The sequence below is a fragment of the Scyliorhinus torazame genome, chromosome 7, assembly GCF_047496885.1.
Source record: "Scyliorhinus torazame isolate Kashiwa2021f chromosome 7, sScyTor2.1, whole genome shotgun sequence".
Lineage (NCBI taxonomy): Eukaryota > Metazoa > Chordata > Chondrichthyes > Carcharhiniformes > Scyliorhinidae > Scyliorhinus > Scyliorhinus torazame.
In genome coordinates, this window is record NC_092713.1 from 84,533,682 (window position 1) to 84,553,728 (window position 20,047).

At 49.9% G+C, this 20,047-nt stretch overlaps 1 long non-coding RNA gene across 1 annotated transcript in view; it reads left to right on the forward strand.

Annotated features, from left to right (window-relative positions):
• The first annotated feature begins 382 nt into the window (after positions 1 to 382).
• LOC140427296 (uncharacterized) overlaps positions 383 to 20,047 on the forward strand; it is a 45,511-nt gene continuing 25,846 nt past the window's right edge. The window contains exon 1 of the long non-coding RNA XR_011948448.1: positions 383 to 564. This is a non-coding gene — a long non-coding RNA (uncharacterized lncRNA). The remainder of the gene's footprint in view (positions 565 to 20,047) is intronic.

The window sequence follows — 20,047 nt, forward strand, 5'->3', positions numbered from 1 at the left end:
TTCCATAGCAATGTCAGGTAAGTTATTTGAAGATCTGACTATTTAATTGTGGAGAACATCAGGTTAAGTAAACTTTGGATAATTATCCTGATTAGTATATTTATTGCTGTCGAGTGATCAGTTTAAAAATAGGATTGTTTCGCATTTGGGATCTGATAGAATCCTTTCTATATGATAGTAATATTGTAGCGGTGCCTCTGAAGGAAGTGTGATGATACAAACAAAGCAGCGTGAAGGCTTTTGGGGCAAAATGATGCTAGTGGAAAAGGAAATTCTTATCTTTGGAACTGCCATGCCGTTCTGCCTGAGGTGTGCTGAAATCTCATGCAAATTATTCACAACGCTGGTTTCTACAGATTTCCCCCATTAATTGTAACTACACTCATCTTGTGCAGACGCAGCTGTTCCAGTGTTAAAATGTCAACCTCCAAATCTGCTCAACAAGATAAATGGATGCAAATGTGGAAGATAAATCAGCTGAATTATCATATAAATATCAATGAAGTATCATGCGGAGGTGAAATACTTTCTCTAGCCATCTGAAAGCTCAGGAGACATTTTAAGGTTTGTGTGAATGGATTTCTTTCCTTTCTCATTATTTATTTTCTGGCTAGGTGTACAGGATCCGTAGCATATCGGTTATGTTACTGGATGTGTAATCCAGAGGCCTGGAGGAATAACCCTAATGTAAGGGTTCAAAACCTACCATGGTAGTTTGTAAATTTGAATTAAGTGGAATAAAAAGCTGATATCATCAATGTTTACCATGAAACTATCAGATTGACATAAACACCCAACTGTTTCCCTAAAGGAAGGAAGTCTACTTTCCTTAGATGGTCTGGCCTTTATGTGACTCCAGACCTGCATTCTATGGGCGCGATCTGACGAAAGAAAGTTAAAGTACTGTATGGGGTGCGTTTGACGGGGTGTATCTCAGCTACTGCAGCGCCGAGAATGACCCCGCTATTCAACGGCACTTCGCTGTTTCTTTGGCCTCGGGGAGTTTCTTTGGTAGCCATCCTGCACTGACGAGCTGAGCTCACCAACAGGACCTGCTCCTTGTAGATTACAGCACCATTTTGCAAGGCTGCCCTGATCCCTAGAAGCCCCTTTCAGCAGGCCCCCCACTCCGGCTTTCAGGACCAACCCACTTCACCCCGCCAAACTTTTCTGGGACCCTTGCCCCCTCCCTCTCCTCACCCCTACACTTAGGCGCATGGTCCCTCCAGGCCTGATCCCTGTCAGTGCCAACCTGGTACCTGGGCATCATGGCACTGCCAGCCTAGCAGGGGCACTGGGTGTCAGGGTACCCAGGTGCCAGGGGAAGTGTCAGGGTGCCACCCTACCCTGTCCCTGACCACCTGGGATCTTTGATCACCGCCGAGGTGCCATCACACCTGGTTCACGTTTGTGTGTATCAGTATCGAATGAGGCCTCACAAGCACAGTAGTTGAATCCTGGGCGCAGGGTAAATCCGGCAAACGCATATTTATATGAGCCCGATGGCTCAGTGAGGATGAGATCTAGATCGTGCCATGCCTTGTGTGTCTGATAACTCTCGAGAGGTTTCTCGTCCAGTGTGAAGGCTAACTTTTGCCTCTCCCGGGATTCAACCGTCGCATCCCTTATCCAAGTCGGGTGCAACGAGGTTATTGAATCACACCCTATGATTCTGAAATGGTAAATGATCTTTAACTAACTTGCGCTAGTTTTTTGATGAGGTAGCACAGAGGGTTTATTGGGTAATGCTTTTCATGTGTTGCACACAAACTTCCAAAAGGCATCTGATAGAGTACCGTGAGCAATGTTGGAGCTCTTGGAATTAAAAGGACAGTAGATACAAACTCGGTTGAATGACAAAGGTAGTGGTTAATGGTTGTTTTCTCCAGAGGGAACTCAGTAAATTGCTCTTTCATAGGTCAGTACAGACACAATTTGCCGAATGGCTTCCTTGCAGTAACCATTCTATGATTCACATAATTGTTGCAGTACATTCTCCCCTTTCCCCACCTTCTCCCAAAGTCCTGCATTTTTTCCTTTTCAGATAATAATCCAATTCCCTCTTGAATGCCTCAGTTGGCCCAACCTAGCTCCACCACACTCTCAATTGCTGTGTGAAAGTTTCTCCTCATGTCTCCATTGCTTCTTTTGCCAATTATTTTAAATTTGTGCCCTCTCATTCTCAATCCTTCCACGAATGAGAGCAGTTTTTCCTGATCTACTCTGTCCAGACCCCTCATCATTTTGAATACCTCTATCGAATTCCTTCTCAACCTTCTTTTCTCCAAGGAAAATAGTCCCAACTTCTCCACTCTTTCAACATCACTGAATTTCCTCAGCTCTCGACACAGAGGGACTTATAGACTGGTCTGATCATACATCTTCTCTCTATGTATTTACATTGTGCATTTTATGTTTGCCCTATTATGTGTTTTCTTTCCATGTACAGAATGATCTGTCTGAGCTGCATACAGAACAACACTTTTCACTGTACCTTGGTACACGTAACAATAAACCGATCCAATCCAATCCTTTTCACATTCTCTCTCATGTCTTCACATCTTTACTTAAGAATGGCTCCCGGAATTGGACACAATACTCCAGTTGAGGCCAAACCAGTGTTTTCTATAAATTTAACATAACCTCCTTGCTTTTGAACTCTGTGCCCCTATTATTAAAGCCTAGGATGCTGTATGCTTTTAAAATTTCCCCCTCAACCTGTCCTGCCACCTCCAATGACATATGCACAAATATGCCCAGTGGGTGCATACTTTCAGTTGGGTGATGCTATTTATCTGCTGGAGAGCAAGTTGCTGGACTCCTACAATGGCCTGGAATCCCCTTTGAACAATGGTATCAGCCAAGGTGACGGTAATCTGAGCTTGCAAGGCAGTAGTGTGATCTCCTCAGACCTTAATGGAAGCTGGTTGTGCTGCAGTAGAAATTCTTGAGATGTGGCCATCAGATACTGCATCATGCTGGGCCTGCAGGGCTGTTGATGGAGGTGATCATCCATTCTATGTGGTGTCATGGAGTTACACCTCTTCATTTTTTTGAAAAATTATTTTTCAAAATCTTTAATAGAAATTCTGGAATTTGAAATGAGACAGATCAAACTGCTTTAAAATGCAAGGCTACCTTCAAAAGCGGAGGGGAGAAAGGCAAACAAGAACTACCCAAAAGGGAATGTAAAGAGTGACATTCCACATCGCCGCAGGCATCCAAATCCCATCTCCTGCTGACCGATATCTCAGAATGGGGAAATAGCCTGGGTTCAAAGAAATCTGATTCTGGGGACAAGAGACATGTTGGGTGGGATTCTCCATCTCGTCAGGCCCATTCTCTGGCATAGGGCGGCTGAATGAAGGAGAGCAAGCTAATTCCTCCTTACCTGGGAGCATGGCAAAATTGGGGTCCCGTTTGGGAAGTTAAATGAGAGGAATTTGCCCAGGGACCGGTTATAACAATGATAAGAATGGGCTGCAAGCTCTGTGCAAAGCTATGTGCCAAGTTAGTGCTGGACTCCTCTGAACCTCTTTACATTGTGCACTGGCTTTCTAGCAGACTTTCCAATAAACAAGTATATGGTTCTTTCCACACATTTGCAGTCTTCTGTTGCCTGGCCCATCAAAACTCTAATCTGACAACCAGCTGCAGAACTAGTATGTGACCTTGCCCTGCAGTGAACAGGCTTCTGCACTATTCTTTCTGCTCCCCCTCCTGACTCTGAACCTGGTATCTCATCAGGCGCAAAAGCCTTATTTATGCCAGAGAATGGGCCTGACGAGATGGAGAATCCCGCCCAACATGTCTCTTGTCCCCAGAGTCCGATTTCTTTGAACCCAGGCTATTTCCCCATTCTGAGATATCAGTCAGCAGGAGATGGGATTTGGATGCCTGCGGCGATGTGGAACGTCTCTCTTTACATTCCCTTATGGGTAGAGAAAATATGCGCAGTGTCTCTGTCTCAGCTGGTGGCTGAGTGCAAAATTGATTGATGGTCTTCTTCAACTTCGTTGTCTTCTTTGTCTTTCCCCTGTGACTGGGAAGGTTCCAAATTCTTGGATATCTGAGATCTTTAAAATGTTCATGAGTTGGGTTGAGGTGAGGGAAGAGATTAAACTAAAAAGTGTGTGCTTACACGCCCTGCGAATTGTGAGTCAGAAAATAGTGTAGGATAAAGGAGAAGTGGGATGAGAGGAGGACGATTTGAGATTTTGGAGAGTTAACTGATTGTATTAATCCAGGCAAGATAGGACAAACCCTTTTGAATTACAAGCTATGCTCTAAAGCCACATAAGTAGAGCCTAACCTAGTTAACCCTTCAGATCACATAGCATGCATTCTTTGACTTGAAAATATAAGACAGCTCAGATTTCACATTTTGCAATAAGGAATTTTCTTCTCCTAATCATAGAATTTACAGTGCAGAAGGAGGCCACCTGATCCATCGGGTCCACACCGGCCCCTGGAAAGAGCACCCTACCCAAGCCCACGCCCAAACCCAGTAACCCCACCTAACCTTTTTTGGACACTAAGGGGCAATTTAACATGGCCAATCCATCTAACCTGCACATCTAATGTTTTTTAAATTGAATTTGCTTCTTCATCTCCTGCACTGTGGTGACTCATGGATGTATATTGTTCAACCAGTACCGATGTCAGTCCAGTAGTTTACTGAAGTATTCATTCTTTATTAAATTAAAGCAAAATATTGTACAAAAAAACCAGGAAGTGCTTGAAAAGTCATATTGGATTCGAAACATTAACTCAGTTTTGCTCTTCACAGATGCTGCCAGACCTGTTGAGTTTTTCCAACACTTCTTGCTTTTACCCATTCTTCATGTTTGGGTAGTAAGGCTCAATAGGTTATTACATTGCAGTGAATATCAAAAGTCCTGTTCTCACTGATAGTCTACAAAAGCACTTTCCAACAGAGTTTAGTTGAAAGCAGGAACACTGGCCAACAAATTCAAAGACACACAGCCGGGATTCTCCGGTATCGGCGGGGCGGGCCGTACAGGCACCGAGGAGTGGCGTGAACCACTCCGGTGTCAGGCCGCCCGGAAAGTGCGGAATCCTCCACACCTTCATGGGATGGGCCGGAGCCGGTGGGGTTGGCGCCACGCCAACCGGCGCCGAAGGGCGTCCGCCGGCTGGCGCGAGTTATCGCATGCACGGGAGTGCCAGCGTGTTCTGCGTGATCCCAGCGCATGCGCAGGGGGGTTCTTCTCCGCGCCGGCCATGGCGGACCGTTACAGCAGCCGGCGCGGAGGGAAAGAATGCCCCCACGAGACAGGCCCGCCCGCAGATCGGTGGGCCCCGATAGCGGGCCAGGCCACCATGGGGGGCCCCCCAGGACCAGATCCCCCCGCTCCCCCCGAGGACCTCGCAGGCCGCCCGCAGAGCCAGGTCCCACCGGTAAGAACCTTGTTTGATTTACGTCGGCGGGACTGGCTGAAAACGGATGGCCGCTTGACCCATCGCGGAGCGGAGGATCGCCGGGGGGGGGCTGCACTGCCAACAGCCCGCAACCGGCGCAACGTGATTCCCGCCCCCGCCGAAAAACCACGGCGGAGAATCCGGCAGCCGGCGTCTGGGCGGCGGGGCGGGATTCACACCGCCCCCCAGCAATTCTCTGGCACGGCGGGGGGTCGGAGAATCCCGCCCAGGGTTCAGCGGGATACCATCACCTCTAATTCGCCACCAGGTCACAAACCATCCAGGTTTGGAAATAAGTCATTGCATCGCTGGGCTAAAACCCTGGAACTCCCTGACTAACAGCACTGTGGGAATACTTCACCACATGGACTGGAGGACCACCTTCTCAAGGGTATCTCATGATGGGCAATAAATACTAGTTTTGCTATTGAGGCCGACATCGCAGGAAGTTTAAAGAAAAACCCTCCCTTGCCTGGGCGATGTTGGAAACATATGTGGCCAGATTCTCTGTTTCTGAGTCTAAGTATTGAGACCAACATAGAATCAGTGGACCTTCACGTCAGAAAAATCAGCGCTACACCTGCACCAATTCTGCTACTGGTGAGGGGCTATCACCGGCGCCGCTTGGAACACCATCGAAACACACGGAAAACGGTGCAGGAATCGCCAGGTTCATGATGGATACCCGCAGGGCTGACAAGCTACAGCCGAGCTTAAACAATACACACCCCACACACTGATCGTGGCCAAAAAGATGGGACAGGTTGTGCTGGAGCACCCATACAGCTGACGGGTTGGCTGGGCCAGAGGGCACCCAGAGGGGTGGCCCGGGGGTGGAGTCATCTATATGACCCAGGGCACCAGGTTAAAAGCAGGCTACCAGCGGCATGCGCAGCTGCGTGACTGCCTTGCCGGTTGCGGTACTGTTGTTGCGTACCTGTCCACCCCAACCCCACAGCCCACCTCCTGGTCTCCCCCACTACTTCCCCCAGCCCTGGCAGAAGCCCCCGGCCAGCGGCACGGCTGCGGCAAAGTATGGTGGTGCTGGACACTGCTCGTATACCCTCTCTCTCTCTCTCTCAGCAGCCAGGTTTATAATGTAATAATAATCTTTATTGGCACACGTAGGCTTACATTAACACTGCAATGAAGTTACTGTGACAAGTCCCTAGTCACCACATTCCGGCGTCTGTTCGGGTACACAGAGGGAGAATTTAGACGGTCCAAATTACCTAACAGCACGTCTTTTGGGACATGTGGGAGGAAACCGGAGAACCCGGAGGAAACACACGCAGACACGGGGAGAATGTGCAGACACTTCACAGACAGTGACCCGAGCCGGGAATCGAACCTGGGATCCTGGAGCTGTGCAGCAACAGTGCTAACCATTGTGCTACCGTGGTTCACAATTTGTGAGAGCACATGTGGACCACGCCGTCGGGAACTCGGCCCATCGGAGGCAGAGAATTGCGGGTGGGCCCACTAATAATATGTGAACGGTGTTGCAGCTACGTGTGGCATGCGTCGCATTGACGTCGTTTTCGAGGAGGCGGAGCATCGTGATTTGGCGCCTCCCGCAATTTCAGCGCCGGGATGTATTCTCCGCCTGATCGCACACCCCAGTTTCGGCATTGGCTAATGAAGGATCCTGCCTAGAAAACAACTCATCACCACCTTAACTGAAAATGGTCAATTAAAACCAGAACAAGAAGCAAACTTGATGAACTCAAAATTATGTTTTATTAAGTGGTGTACCAGAACAGGAGAATAGCTAGGAGATAGATAGAGGAAATTCAAGCAATTACATGTGCAATTTTAGTACGCTAAATTGAGTGGGAGTTGAGTGGTAGTTGCACAAAAAACATTTTTGGCAGGTTTTGACCTCACTTTCTGTTTGCTCTTTTTCCACGTGCAAAGATGGCATTGGGCCAATATTGCCCTAACGCCAGGTGAGAAGCAGCCATGCCCACATTTCAATTTCTACTCAGAACCCATAAAATTTCAACACAAATTATGTTTTTTGTGCTGCCAAGTTTCTATCGCTCCTTATTTCCCAAGGGCATCAATATGAGCCAGTCACCCAGCAGAACACTTTCTTCCTGTGTGACCTGAGACAAAGTACTGGTAAAGCATTCAATCAAGAGGAACATCAGAACCAAGTTCAATTCTGTCCTCATCTGATATACATACCAATATATGTTCAAACAAAGTCACTGGGTAGTGAGAAAGAGCAGGAACAATATTGAATTTCCTCACCGATGGCTCTTTTGGCCAATTATAGGGTCCTACTGCCACCCAATGAAACAGCAAACACCTGGGATTTTCTGGATAGTTCAGCAGCATAAAACATTTGACAAGCTTCTTTATAGATATTCGAGATAAACAGGAACACTTCAGCAGTAATCTTTATCCACTTTATATTTTCTGCCTTTCAACTAGAATAGAGGCCTGCTAGGATCTGGCCTTACTTAACATCACGTGAACAGTTCATATTAAAGCTCTTTTTAATAGAAACATTCCGTCCATGGAATTAATTTCAGTCAAGAGTTTTGTCCTCAGGGTGAGGAGGGAGAAAAATAATAGGCTCTGCATCATTTTATTTGAAAAGTAATCTGACACTACTACATTTGTTCTCTGCCTGTATGTGTATTCACTGGTCGATGCGGGGCAGTGCATGAATTCACTGGGATTACACAGGGGTTATGAGGGGCTTTGTTTCCTTTTGTCTGCCAGCTTGCTTGTACCCCCTTGTACTGCCCATTAAAGGCCTGAGCCACGTAGCAAATGTCTGAAGTTAGCATCAGAACAAGCTTGTTTGTAAAACAGAATTGTTTAATTCACATTAACTTAATTCAGAATTAAAAACAAAATTAGAACAAAACAGAATTAAAAACAAAAAAAAACCCAAAAACCGAATTGCTTAATTCACATTCACATTTGTGGCAGGCACGATAGCACAGTGGCTAGCACTGTTGCTTCACAGCGCCAGGGTCCCAGGTTCGATTCCCGACTTGGGTCACTATCTGTGCGGAATCCAAACTTTCTCCCTGTGTCTGCGTGGGTTTCCTCCGAGTGCTCCAGTTTCCTCCCACAAGTCCCGAAAGACATGCTGCTAGGTAATTTGGACATTCTGAATTCTCCCTCTGTGTACCCGAACAGGCACCAGAGTGTGGCGACGAGGGGCTTTTCACAGTAATTTCATTGCAGTGTTAATATAAGCCTACTTGTGACAATAAAGATTATTTTTTTTGAAATTACTTTTGTATTCACAGTAACCTCATTGCAGTGTTAATTTTAACCTACTTGTGGCACTAATACAGATTATTATTATTATTATTTCTTTGCTCAAATTGGGTTCCAAAACATATGTTGTCCCGTTGACCCACACTGGAAAACCCAAACTTCAATCACTAGTGATGAAAAGAGGTCCTTTTGTTTTTCTGCTGAATAAAGATAGTGGGAGGGGGAAGCACTCTCTTTTCAAGAGAGCTAGCATGTTTTGTTATTCAGAGGTACAAAATGAAGCACCTCTTGAATAGTTTATTATGCAACGCACATTGTGCTTTTTCTTCATAATCCTCACTGTGTTAAAATGAACATTCATCACTTTGATTTCTAGTCTAACAGGCAGCCAATGTGACACTGCCCATTTTGCTCTAATGACCAAGATGAGTTTCTACCTCACTGTTCTGAAAAAAATAATCATGGGATCAAATAAGAAAGTATTCAACACAGTGAGAGCCAAAATCCCTGATATTTATCAGGACACGGGAAGGAGCAAGGGAACATGGTGACAAGAAGAAAACCTGCAAATCCCAGGGACGCAGAGTCCTGCTGAATTTAATGGCAGCACCTCATTATCATTTATGAACTCCATTCCATACCAGGCAGCTGGGTATAGCCTATAAGGTGGGTGTCATAATATACACCAGTATATCATGGTGCAGATACACACACACTGATGGACACACAGCAAGACCAATCAACACACACAACACTGCAGCCAATCACCAGTTAGAGCACACTCACTATAAAGACAGGGGCATCAGAGTTCCCGCTCATTCGGGATACAGCCTCCTACTGTCGTGTTGGGTGTCCTGATGCACAAATGAGCCAACACGGCTGTAGATGGTACAATTTGATTTTATTATGTTAACTAACAGATGCAACTAACTATAGACTTGGGTACGTTCGCTACCAGCTAACCTATGGACCTAGCCCTATCACTAATGGTGGTGAGGCACTCAGCACATGGTCTATGTCTGAGTGTCACGCTGCAAGCTCTGTGTCCCGAGCTGTCTCCTACCAGAATGAGCGGGAACTCTCGTGTTCCCCCTTTTATAGTGCGTGTGCTCTCACTAGTGATTGGCTGCGATGTTGTGTGTGTGCTGGTTGGTCCAAATGCCTGTCCATCAGTGTGTGTGTGATTGCACCATGATATGCTGATCTGGATATCATGACATCCCCCCTTTTCACAAGAAATATGTGCCTGCATGATAATAAATAAGATTGTGGACTGGGTGCAACTAAATAGGTGTGTGTGAGATTAACTACAAAATGTACAGGTGGCTAACTCTATACATAGGAAGATGTCAGGTGCAACATAAGAACAAAAGTGGACCAAGAACGGAACAAATGCAAACTCTCAAACACAGAACGATAATAAAAACATGTCAACAGTACTGTAAACCAGTTCAGTAAGTCCAATGGAACAAAAGAAACCAAAACAGGCTCATAAGTTCAGTCTCTCAGGTGGGCGACGAATTTGGGTTGACCGCCTCAAGGGTGGGTCAGGAGCCACCGGCTGAGGAATGGGCCTATCGACGGGCGAGAGAGGAAAATGCATTGTGGCAGGAAGCTCAACAAAGTCGACATCAGGTCAACAGGAGGGCATGGTACCAGTGCAGAGTATCGTAGCGAGCGTGGAGTCAAACGAAGGGCCCGCCGATTGCGGCGGCGAATAGAGCCATCAGGCATGCGAACAACCAATGATCGGGGAGTTACCTGGCGGAGAACCTCAGCCGTTGCTGACCAGCCACCGTCCGGAAGGTGTATGCGGACATTGTCGCCAGGCTCCAGGGCAGGAAGATCAGTCGCCCGAGCATCATGTGCCACCTTCTGCTGATCGCGCTGTTGCTGCATCTTCCGCACGTCCGGGGCATGTTCGAGGTCAGGAGCATGAATGGACGGAACAGTTGTCCTGATGGTGCGACCTATCAACAGCTGAGCCAGCGACAGGCCCGTGGACAGTGGGGCCGAGCGATAAGCCAGCAAGGCTAGACAGAAGTCAGAGCCGGCATCAGCAGCCTTGCAGAGAAGCCTCTTAACAATATGGACGCCCTTCTCCGCCTTGCCATTCGATTGAGGATACAACGGACTGGACGTCACATGCGTGAAGTTGTAGGCAGCGGCAAAGGAAGACCATTCCAGACTCGCAAAGCAAGGTCAGTTGTCAGACATGACGGTGAGCGGAATGCCATGGCGAGCGAAGGTCTCCTTGCATGCCCGGATGACAGCAGATGATGAAGTGTCGTGCAGGCATATGACCTCCGGGTAACTCGAGAAATAGTCAGTGAGAATAACGTAGTCCTTGCTGAGCGCGTGAAAGAGGTCGGCACCGATCTTCGACCGGGGGAAGTGACCAACTCGTGGAGCTGAAGGGTCTCACAGGGTTGCGCCGGCTGAAACCTCTGGCAGGTGGGGCAGTTGAGCACCATGTTGACGATGTCGTCGCTGATACCCGGCCAGCACACAGCCTCTCGGGCCCTCCGTCTGCACTTCTCGACTCCGAGATGGCCTTCGTGCAGTTGTTCGAGGACAAGCTGGTGCATACTGTGTGGTATCACAATCCGATCCAATTTTAAGACGATGCCATCAGCGATGGCTAGGTCGTCCCGGACATTGTAAAATTGTGGTCACTGCCCCTTTAGCCACCCTTCTGTCATGTGGCGCATCACACGTTGTAGCAGGGGGTCAGCCGCAGTCTCATGTCGAATGTGGGCCAGACATGTATCAGTGGCCGGCAGATTGGCCGATGTGAAGGCTACCTGTGCCTCGATCTGGCACACGAACCCCTCGGGGTCGGACGGTGTGTTGACCGCCCTAGACAGAGCATCTGCGATGATAAGCTCCTTCCCCGGGGTGTAAACAAGCTGAAAGTCGTACCTCCGGAGCTTGAGCAGAATGCGCTGGAGGCGAGGGGTCATGTCGTTTAGATCCTTCTGAATAATGCCGACCAGGGGGCGATGGTCGGTCTCTACAGTGAACTGCGGAAGACCATAGACATAGTCATGAAATTTGTCAATGCCCGTCAACAATCCTAGGCACTCCTTCTCGATCTGCGCATAGCGCTGTTCTGTGGGGGTCATGGCCCGCGAGGCACAGGGGACCGGAGCCCATGGTGAGGTGTCGTCCCGTTGCAGGAGGACTGCACCAATACCCGATTGGCTGGCATCCGTGGAGATCTTTGTCTCCCGTGTGGTGTCGAGAAACGCCAATACCGGGGCGGTGGTGAGCTTGACCTTGAGCTCCTCCCATTCACTCTGGTGTGCAGGCAGCCACTGGAACTCCGTGGTCTTCTTGACCAGGTGGCGAAGAGCAGCCGTGTGTGAGGCAAGGTTGGGAATGAACTTCTCGAGGAAGTTGACCATCCTGAGAAAGCGTAGCACTGCCTTCTTGTCTGACGGCCACTGCATGGCCGTGATGGCTGCCACCTTGTCGGCATCCGGCCGGACACCCGACCAGGAGATGTGGTCCCCCAAAAACCTCAGTTCAGTCTGGCCAAAAGAGCATTTAGCTCGGTTAAGGCGCAGGCCCTAATCTCGAATTCGTGCAAAGACACGCTGGAAACGACTGATGTGCTCCTGTGGTGTTGTTGACCAGATGATAATATCGTTACATAGACGCGTACCCCTTCGATGTCCTCCATCATCTGTTCCATGATGCGATGGAACACTTCGGAAGCAGAAATGATGCCGAATGGCATTCTGTTACAGCAGAACCTGCCAAATGGAGTGTTGAAAATGCAGAGCTTCCGGCTGGACGGATCCAGTTGAATCTGCCAAAAGCCCTTTGAGGCATCAAGCTTGGTAAATATTTTTGCCCAAGCCATTTCGCTCGTGATCTCTTCCCGCTTAGGTATAGGGTAGTGCTCCCTCATGATGTTGGAATTCAAGTCTTTCGGGTCAATGCAGATCCGGAGCTCGCCGGATGGCTTCTTCACACATACCATGGAGCTGACCCATGTCGATGGTTCCGTGACCCGGGAAAGCACTCCTTGGTCCTGCAAGTCCTGCAGCTGTTGCTTGCGGCAGTCCTTGAGGGGTGCTGGGACCCTACGAGGGGCGTGAATGACTGGGGTGGCATCCGGTTTGAGGTGTATTTTGTACGTGCCCATGCCCTCGAAAACCTCCTGGTTGTGTGCAAGGATTGCGTGGAGCTGCGCCCTAAAGTCTACATCTGGAAAGTCAGATGTGCCGTCAGGAGACAAAGTGTGGACTCGCCGAACGAGGTGGAGAATCTTGCACGCCTGTGCGCCTGACAAAGAGTCCTTCGAGGATCCTACGATCTCAAATGACAGCTTGGCCGTGCGCGAGTTGTGGGTGACTTCCAGCTGGCAGGACCCCGTGGCCGGGATGATGTTCCCATTGTAATCCACCAATTGACAGTGGGAAGGTGGAAGGAGTGGTTTGACCTTTAATGCCCGGAAAGCTGACCATGCGAGCAGATTGGCGGAGGCACCAGTGTCCAGGCGAAATGTGACTTAGGATCGGTTGACCGTCAGGGTGGCACACCACTCATCGTCCGGATCAATGGAATGGACTGGCAGCTGCTGGTGGTGCCTACTTGGGGCAGCCTGTTCTTATGGATGACCGCAACGCGGAAGGGCTCGCAGTCGTCGCTGTCGCCGGTCTGCAAGGTGTCTGGAGGTGAGCCAGTGAATGTAGGCTGAATGGCCCGCACGGTCCTGCGAGACTGGCGGAATTGTTGCGAGTTGGCAGGTTGAGGTGCTCGACAACAGGCAGTATAGTGGCCCAATCTGCCACAGCGTAGGCACTGTCGGGTTCTAGCAGGACATTGCCGCTTTAAATGTGCAGATCCACAGTTGCTGCACATCGTGACGTCATTACATTCGTAACGTTCGTTGCGCCACCACGCATGCGTGTTGTGGTCCTGCATAGTGCGCGCCTGCGCATCACGTTCCTCTGCCTCAGCGTCCCCTCTTTTGGCGCGTACAAGCACGGGAGGCCTTGGAAAGCGCGCCAAATGGCCACCCTCGTCCAGGCCACGGGCCAGGACGTACTCGATCGACTGGACCCGCTCCGCCTCGGGAGACCCGTGCCGCGCCATTTCGGCCGCCTGGATATGGGTGAGTTGTTTCGCTTTAAGGAGTTGCTGGCGTAGGGTGTCTGACACAACCCCAAAAACTATTTGATCCCTTATCATGGAGTCGGAGTTGGCCCCGTAGCCGCAGGATTGCGCAAGGATGCAGAGGTGTGTTAGGTATGATTGAAAAGGTTCGTCCTTACCCTGCAGGCGCTGCTGAAATAGGTACCATTCGAAGCTCTCATTTACTTCCACGCTGAAGTGTTCATCGAACTTGAGCAGCACCGTTTTGTATTTTTTTCTGTCCTCGCCATCCGCGAATGCCAGGGAGTTAAAGATGTGGATGGCGTGTTGCCCTGCCATGGAGAGGAGAAGGGCTATCTTCCTGGTGTCCGATGTATTCTCCCTGTCTGTGGCCTCGAGGAATAGCTGGAAACGCTGTTTGAAAAACTTCCAGTTTACACCTAGATTGCCAGCAATTCGGAGCGGCTGCGGCGGGCTGATGCTCTCCATGGATCAGGATGGCGGATTGCTGAAATGGTGCAGGTAGGTCTCACACTCGCTGGTCTGCGTCCAATCGTGGTATCGTGTCGTGTTGGGTGTCCTGATACACAAATGAGCCAACACAGCTGTAGATGGTACAACTTGATTTTATTATGTTAACTAACAGATGCAACTAACTATAGACTAGGGTACGTTCGCTACCAGCTAACCTATGGACCTAGCCCTATCACTAATGTTGGTGAGGCACTCAGCACATGGTCTATGTCTGAGTGTCACGCTGCAAGCTCTGTGTTCCGAGCTGTCTCCTACCAGAATGAGCGGGAACTCTCGTGTTCCCCCTTTTATAGTGCGTGTGCTCTCACTAGTGATTGGCTGTGATGTTGTATGTGTGCTGGTTGGTCCAAATGCCTGTCCATCAGTGTGTGGGTGATTGCACCATGACATGCTGATCTGGATATCATGACACCTACAAGGACAGAGCTTACAGCTTACAGCACACATCCTCACCATGTGCTGAGTGCATAGATTGGTTCGGACAGGCATAGGTCTTTAGTTTAATCTAACATCGTGTTAACCCACAGTGAAAGTATGTTCAACAGTTTGTAACTTAATAAAATAGTGTTGTACTATTTTAAGTGTTGGTGGCCTGTATGTGTTCCACGGATCCAGAGCACCCAACACATCATGGTACCAGTAGTTGAGGGATGTTAGAACTTCTTCGACCTACCTGCAAGTGATCTGCCTTCCACCAGCATACAGCCATCCTGCAAAATGGACAGCGTCCGCCCGCCGCCGCCGCTCCGCATCACTGGTAACTTAGGGACCAACTGGAAGATATTCAAACAATGCTTCCAGCTCAACCTTGAAGCCACAGACCGGAAAGATGCCTCAGACACCAGGAAGATCGCTCTGTTCCTATCCACAGCCGGGGAACTGCCATCCACATTTTCAATTCTCTCATCTTTGCTGATGATGAAGATAAATCAAAATTCAAGACAGTCCTCCTCAAGTTTGACACTCACTGCAACGTAGAGGTGAATGAAAGTTTGGAGCGCTATGTATTCCAACAGTGTTTGCAGGGTAAGGATGAACCTTTCCAGTCCTTTCTCACACACCTCCGCATCCTTACGCAGTCCTGTAATTACGGGCCCACTCCGACTCCATGATACGCGACCAGATCATTTTCGGTGTTCAGTCGGACCCCCTACGCCAGCAGCTCCTCAAGGTGAAGCAGCTCACCCTAGCAACCGCCATCGAGACCTGCGTGCGACATGAACACGCCGCTAGTCGGTATTCCCACATCCAAGCGGCTGAAACGACGCGACAAGGTCCCCACGAGGCAGAACGGGTCCAAGCAATCGAGCAACCCCAGGGCCTCAGCCTGGATGAGAGCGGCCATTTTGCACGCTTTTCGCGGACTCCCGCGCTTGTGCGCACCGAATGAGGGGACGTCAACGAACGTACTGCGCAGGCGCGCACCACGGACGGCCGCACCATGCATGCGTGGTGGCGCAGTGAACGTACTGACGCTACAACGTGTGGCAACTGTGGCTCCGCCTACTTAAAGCGGCAATACCCTGCCAAATTCCGACAATGCCTGAGATGTGGCAAACTTGGCCACTATGCTGCCTTATGCCGAGCAGCTCAGCCTGCCAATTCGTATCGCTCCAGCCAGCCTCGCAGGAATGTCCGAGCCATTCAACCCACGGTCACCGAGTCGCCCGATATTGACACCGAGGACCCGAAGGCACCTTTTCGAGTCGGTATCGTTACAAAAAACAAGCTGTCCCCGAAGCAAAGAATCCAGCCTCTGTCGGTTTACAGCATCGATCCGGACGATGAGTGGTGTGCCACCCTTACGGTCAACCGGTCCCAATTACGATTCCGCCTGGACACTGGTGCGTCCTCCAATCTCATTGCACGGTCTGACCTCCAAAGCCTTTGTGTCAAACCAGCCATCCTCCCATCAGCCTGCCATCTATTATATTATAATGGCAATGCCTTTGCTGCCAGCGGCTCGTGTCAACTTGAAGTGACGCACAGGTCACGCAAAGCCATCCTTCCCTTTGAAATCATGGGCTCCTCGAAAGCCTCCCTGCTTGGCGCGCAGGCATGCAAGCTGTTGAACCTAGTTCAGAGAGTTCACTGTCTCTCTCCTGTTGACGCGTCTGCCTTTCAGGACACCGACTTCAGAGCACAGCTCGACGCCATTATCAACCAGTACCACGACGTCTTCGAGGGCAAGGGCACGTTCCCGTACACCTACAAGATCTTATTAAAACCGAATGCCACGCCTGTGGTGCACGCACCTCACAGGGTCCCAGCGCCCCTTAAGGACCGCCTCAAACAGCAGCTGCAGGACCTCCAGGACCAAGGAGTGATTTCCAAAGTCACGGAACCGACCGACTGGGTCAGTTCCATGGTATGTGTAAAAAAGCCTTCTGGCGAATTGAGAATTTGCATTGATCCCAAGGATCTAAATCGCAATATCATGAGGGAGCATTATCCAATTCCCAAACGCGAAGAGATCACATGTGAGATGGCTCGCGCCAAGCTCTTCACCAAACTCGACGCCTCAAAAGGATTCTGGCAAATCCAGCTTGATAAATCGAGCAGGAAACTTTGCACATTTAAAACCCTTTTGGAAGATATTGTTACAACAGGATGCCGTTTGGGATCATCTCTGCATCAGAAGTGTTCCATAGGATTATGGAACAAATGATGAAAGGCATTGAAGGTGTTCGCATCTATGTCGATGACATAATCATTTGGTCCACCACCCGGCAGGAGCATGTTAGTCGCCTCCAGTGCGTATTCAGACGTATACATGAGCATGGCCTCCGCCTCAACAGGGCCAAATGCTCTTTTAATCAGATGGAACTCAAGTTCCTCGGGGACCACATCTCCCAATTGGGTGTGCGGCCAGATGCGGACAAGGTGGCTGCCATCACAGCCATGAAAACACCAGAGGACAAGAAGGCGGTCCTCCGATTTCTGGGCATGGTCAATGTTTTAGGGAAGTTTATCCCTAACCTCGCCTCTGATTACACGGCTCTCAGGAACCTGGTCAGGAAGACGACAGACTTCCAATGGCTCCCTGCCCACAAGCGAGAATGGAGAGAACTCAAAACAAAACTGACCATGGCCCCAGTCTTAGCTTTCTTTGATCCAGCAAAGGACACCAAAATTCTGACCGATGCCAGCCAATCCGGCATTGGGGCGGTGCTCCTTCAACATGATGAGGCCTCATCATGGGCCCCCGTTGCATATGCGTCACGTGCGATGACTACGCGCAGATAGAAAAGGAGTGCCTGGGCCTTCTGACCGGTGTGGTTAAGTTTCACGATTATGTCTACGGACTTCCTCAATTCACCGTCGAGCCCGACCATCGCCCACTGGTCAATATAATACAGAAAGACTTGAACGATATGACGCCTCGCCTCCAGCGTATTCTTCTCAAGCTCCGGCGATATGACTTCCAGCTGGTATACACCCCAGGTAAATACCTCACCATTGCTGACGTTCTCTTCAGGGCAGTCAACACTCCATATGACCCAGCGAGATTTGTCTTCCAGGTTGACGCCCATGTGGCATTCGCGGCCTCCAATCTACCTGCCACGGATGAACGCCTTGTCCAAATTCGCTGTGAGACGGCGGCTGACCCCTTGCTGCAGCGTGTCATGCGCCACCTAACCGACGGGTGGCTCAAGGGCCAATGCCCTCAGTTCTATGATGTCAGAGATGATCTGGTGGTAGTAGACAGGATTCTTCTAAAACTGGACCGCATTGTCATCCCGCAGAGCATGCGGCAACTTGTCCTGGAACAACTACACGAGGGCCACCTTGGCGTGGAAAAGTGCCGCCAACGGGCCCGAGAGGCAGTGTACGGGCCTGACATTAATGAGGACATAGCCAACACAGTGCTCAACTGCCCCACTTGTCAGCGCTTCCAGCCGGCACAACCACGTGAGACCCTGCAGCCCCATGAGTTGGTCACGTCACCATGGACCAAGGTGGGCATCGACCTGTTCCACGCGCTGGGTAGAGACTATGTCCTGATCGTGGACTACTTTTCGAATTACCCGGAGGTGATATGGTTGCACGACATCACCTCGTCTGCAGTCATTCGTGCATGTAAAGAAACCTTTGCTCGACAAGGCATCCCGCTCGCGGTTCTGTCGGACAATGGCCCCTGCTTCGCCAGCCAGGAATGGTCTAACTTTGCCAGGCGGTACAATTTTGCCCATGTGACATCCAGTCTCCTGTACCCCCAATCCAACGGCAAAGCGGAGAAGGGAGTACATATAGTCAAACGGCTCCTATGCAAGGCTGCCGATGCTGGGTCTGATTTCTACCTTGTCTTGCTGGCCTATCGTTCCGCCCCGCTGTCCACTGGCCTGTCACCAGCCCAGTTACTCATGGGTCGTACCCTGAGGACGACGGTGCCGTCCATCCATGTCCCAGACCTCGACCACGTTCCGGTCCTTCGCCGGATGCAGATGTCTCGTGCACAGCACAAGGCGGCTCATGACTCCCGTGCAGCTGATCTCCCTGCTCTGGCTCCAGATGACAACGTCCGTGTCCATCTTCTGGATGGGGGCTGGTCTGCAACCGCTGTTGTCCTTCGACAGGTGGCCCCCCACTCGTTCCTGGTTCGTCTACCGGATGGGTCTATTCTGCGCCGCAATCGACGCGCCCTTCGTCTCGTTCCAGGCTCGCCACGTGATCCTCCACTGTCGCCTCTCCCTCCTGCTGACCCTGCCACGGACTATGCAGAGCTCCCTGTCACTCTGCCTCCCCCTGACTCTGACGCAGTCCAGCCCGCTCCTGAACCGGCGGCTCTCGACCCACCCTTGAGGCGGTCAACCAGAATTCGTCGCCCACCTCAGAGACTTGATTTGTGAACTTTGCGGACTTAGAGACTCTCTGAATTGTTTTGTTACTTTGTTTGATCGTTTCCCTAGTTTGATATAGTGTTGATCTCATTATTCTTGTTGCATACTGCTTCTCTGCACCAGGCACCTTCCCATGTAAATAGCTTAATTCTCATGTACATAGTCCTGTAAATATGTCTTCGCACCCCACACGTAGTTAAAACATTCTCACCATACATTATTTATTGCCACACACATACATTCTTTTATAAAAGGGGGGATGTCATAATATACACCAGTATATCATGGTGCAGATATACACACACTGATGGACACACAGCAAGACCAATCAACACACACAATACCGCAGCCAATCACCAGTTAGAGCACACTCACTATAAAGACAGGGGGCATCAGAGTTCCCGCTCATTCGGGATACAGCCTCCTACAAGGACAGAGCTTACAGCTTACAGCACAAATCCTCACCATGTGCTGCGTGCATAGACTGGTTCGGACAGGCATAGGTCTTTAGTTTAATCTAACATTGTGTTAACCCACAGTGAAAGTTTGTTCAACAGTTTCTAACATAATAAAATAGTGTTGCACTATTTTAAGTGTTGGTGGCCTGTATGTGTTCCACGGATCCAGAGCACCCAACACATCAGTGGGGAGTGTTGGAAACAGTCCGCAGAAATCAGGAATGAGCGATGCTTGTTGGAAGAGGCAGTGCTGCTGGAACCTGTGATTCAGGAGAGAGGGAAGATCGGAATCAAGGCATGGTGATGGTCGGGGTTGGTGGTGGGTTCAGCTGATCTCAGCATTGAGTAGAGTAATGAGTAGACCTATAAAGAGACATTTACCTTCTGGAGCCAGCTGTTCCTGTCCCTATTTCGCTGGCAGGT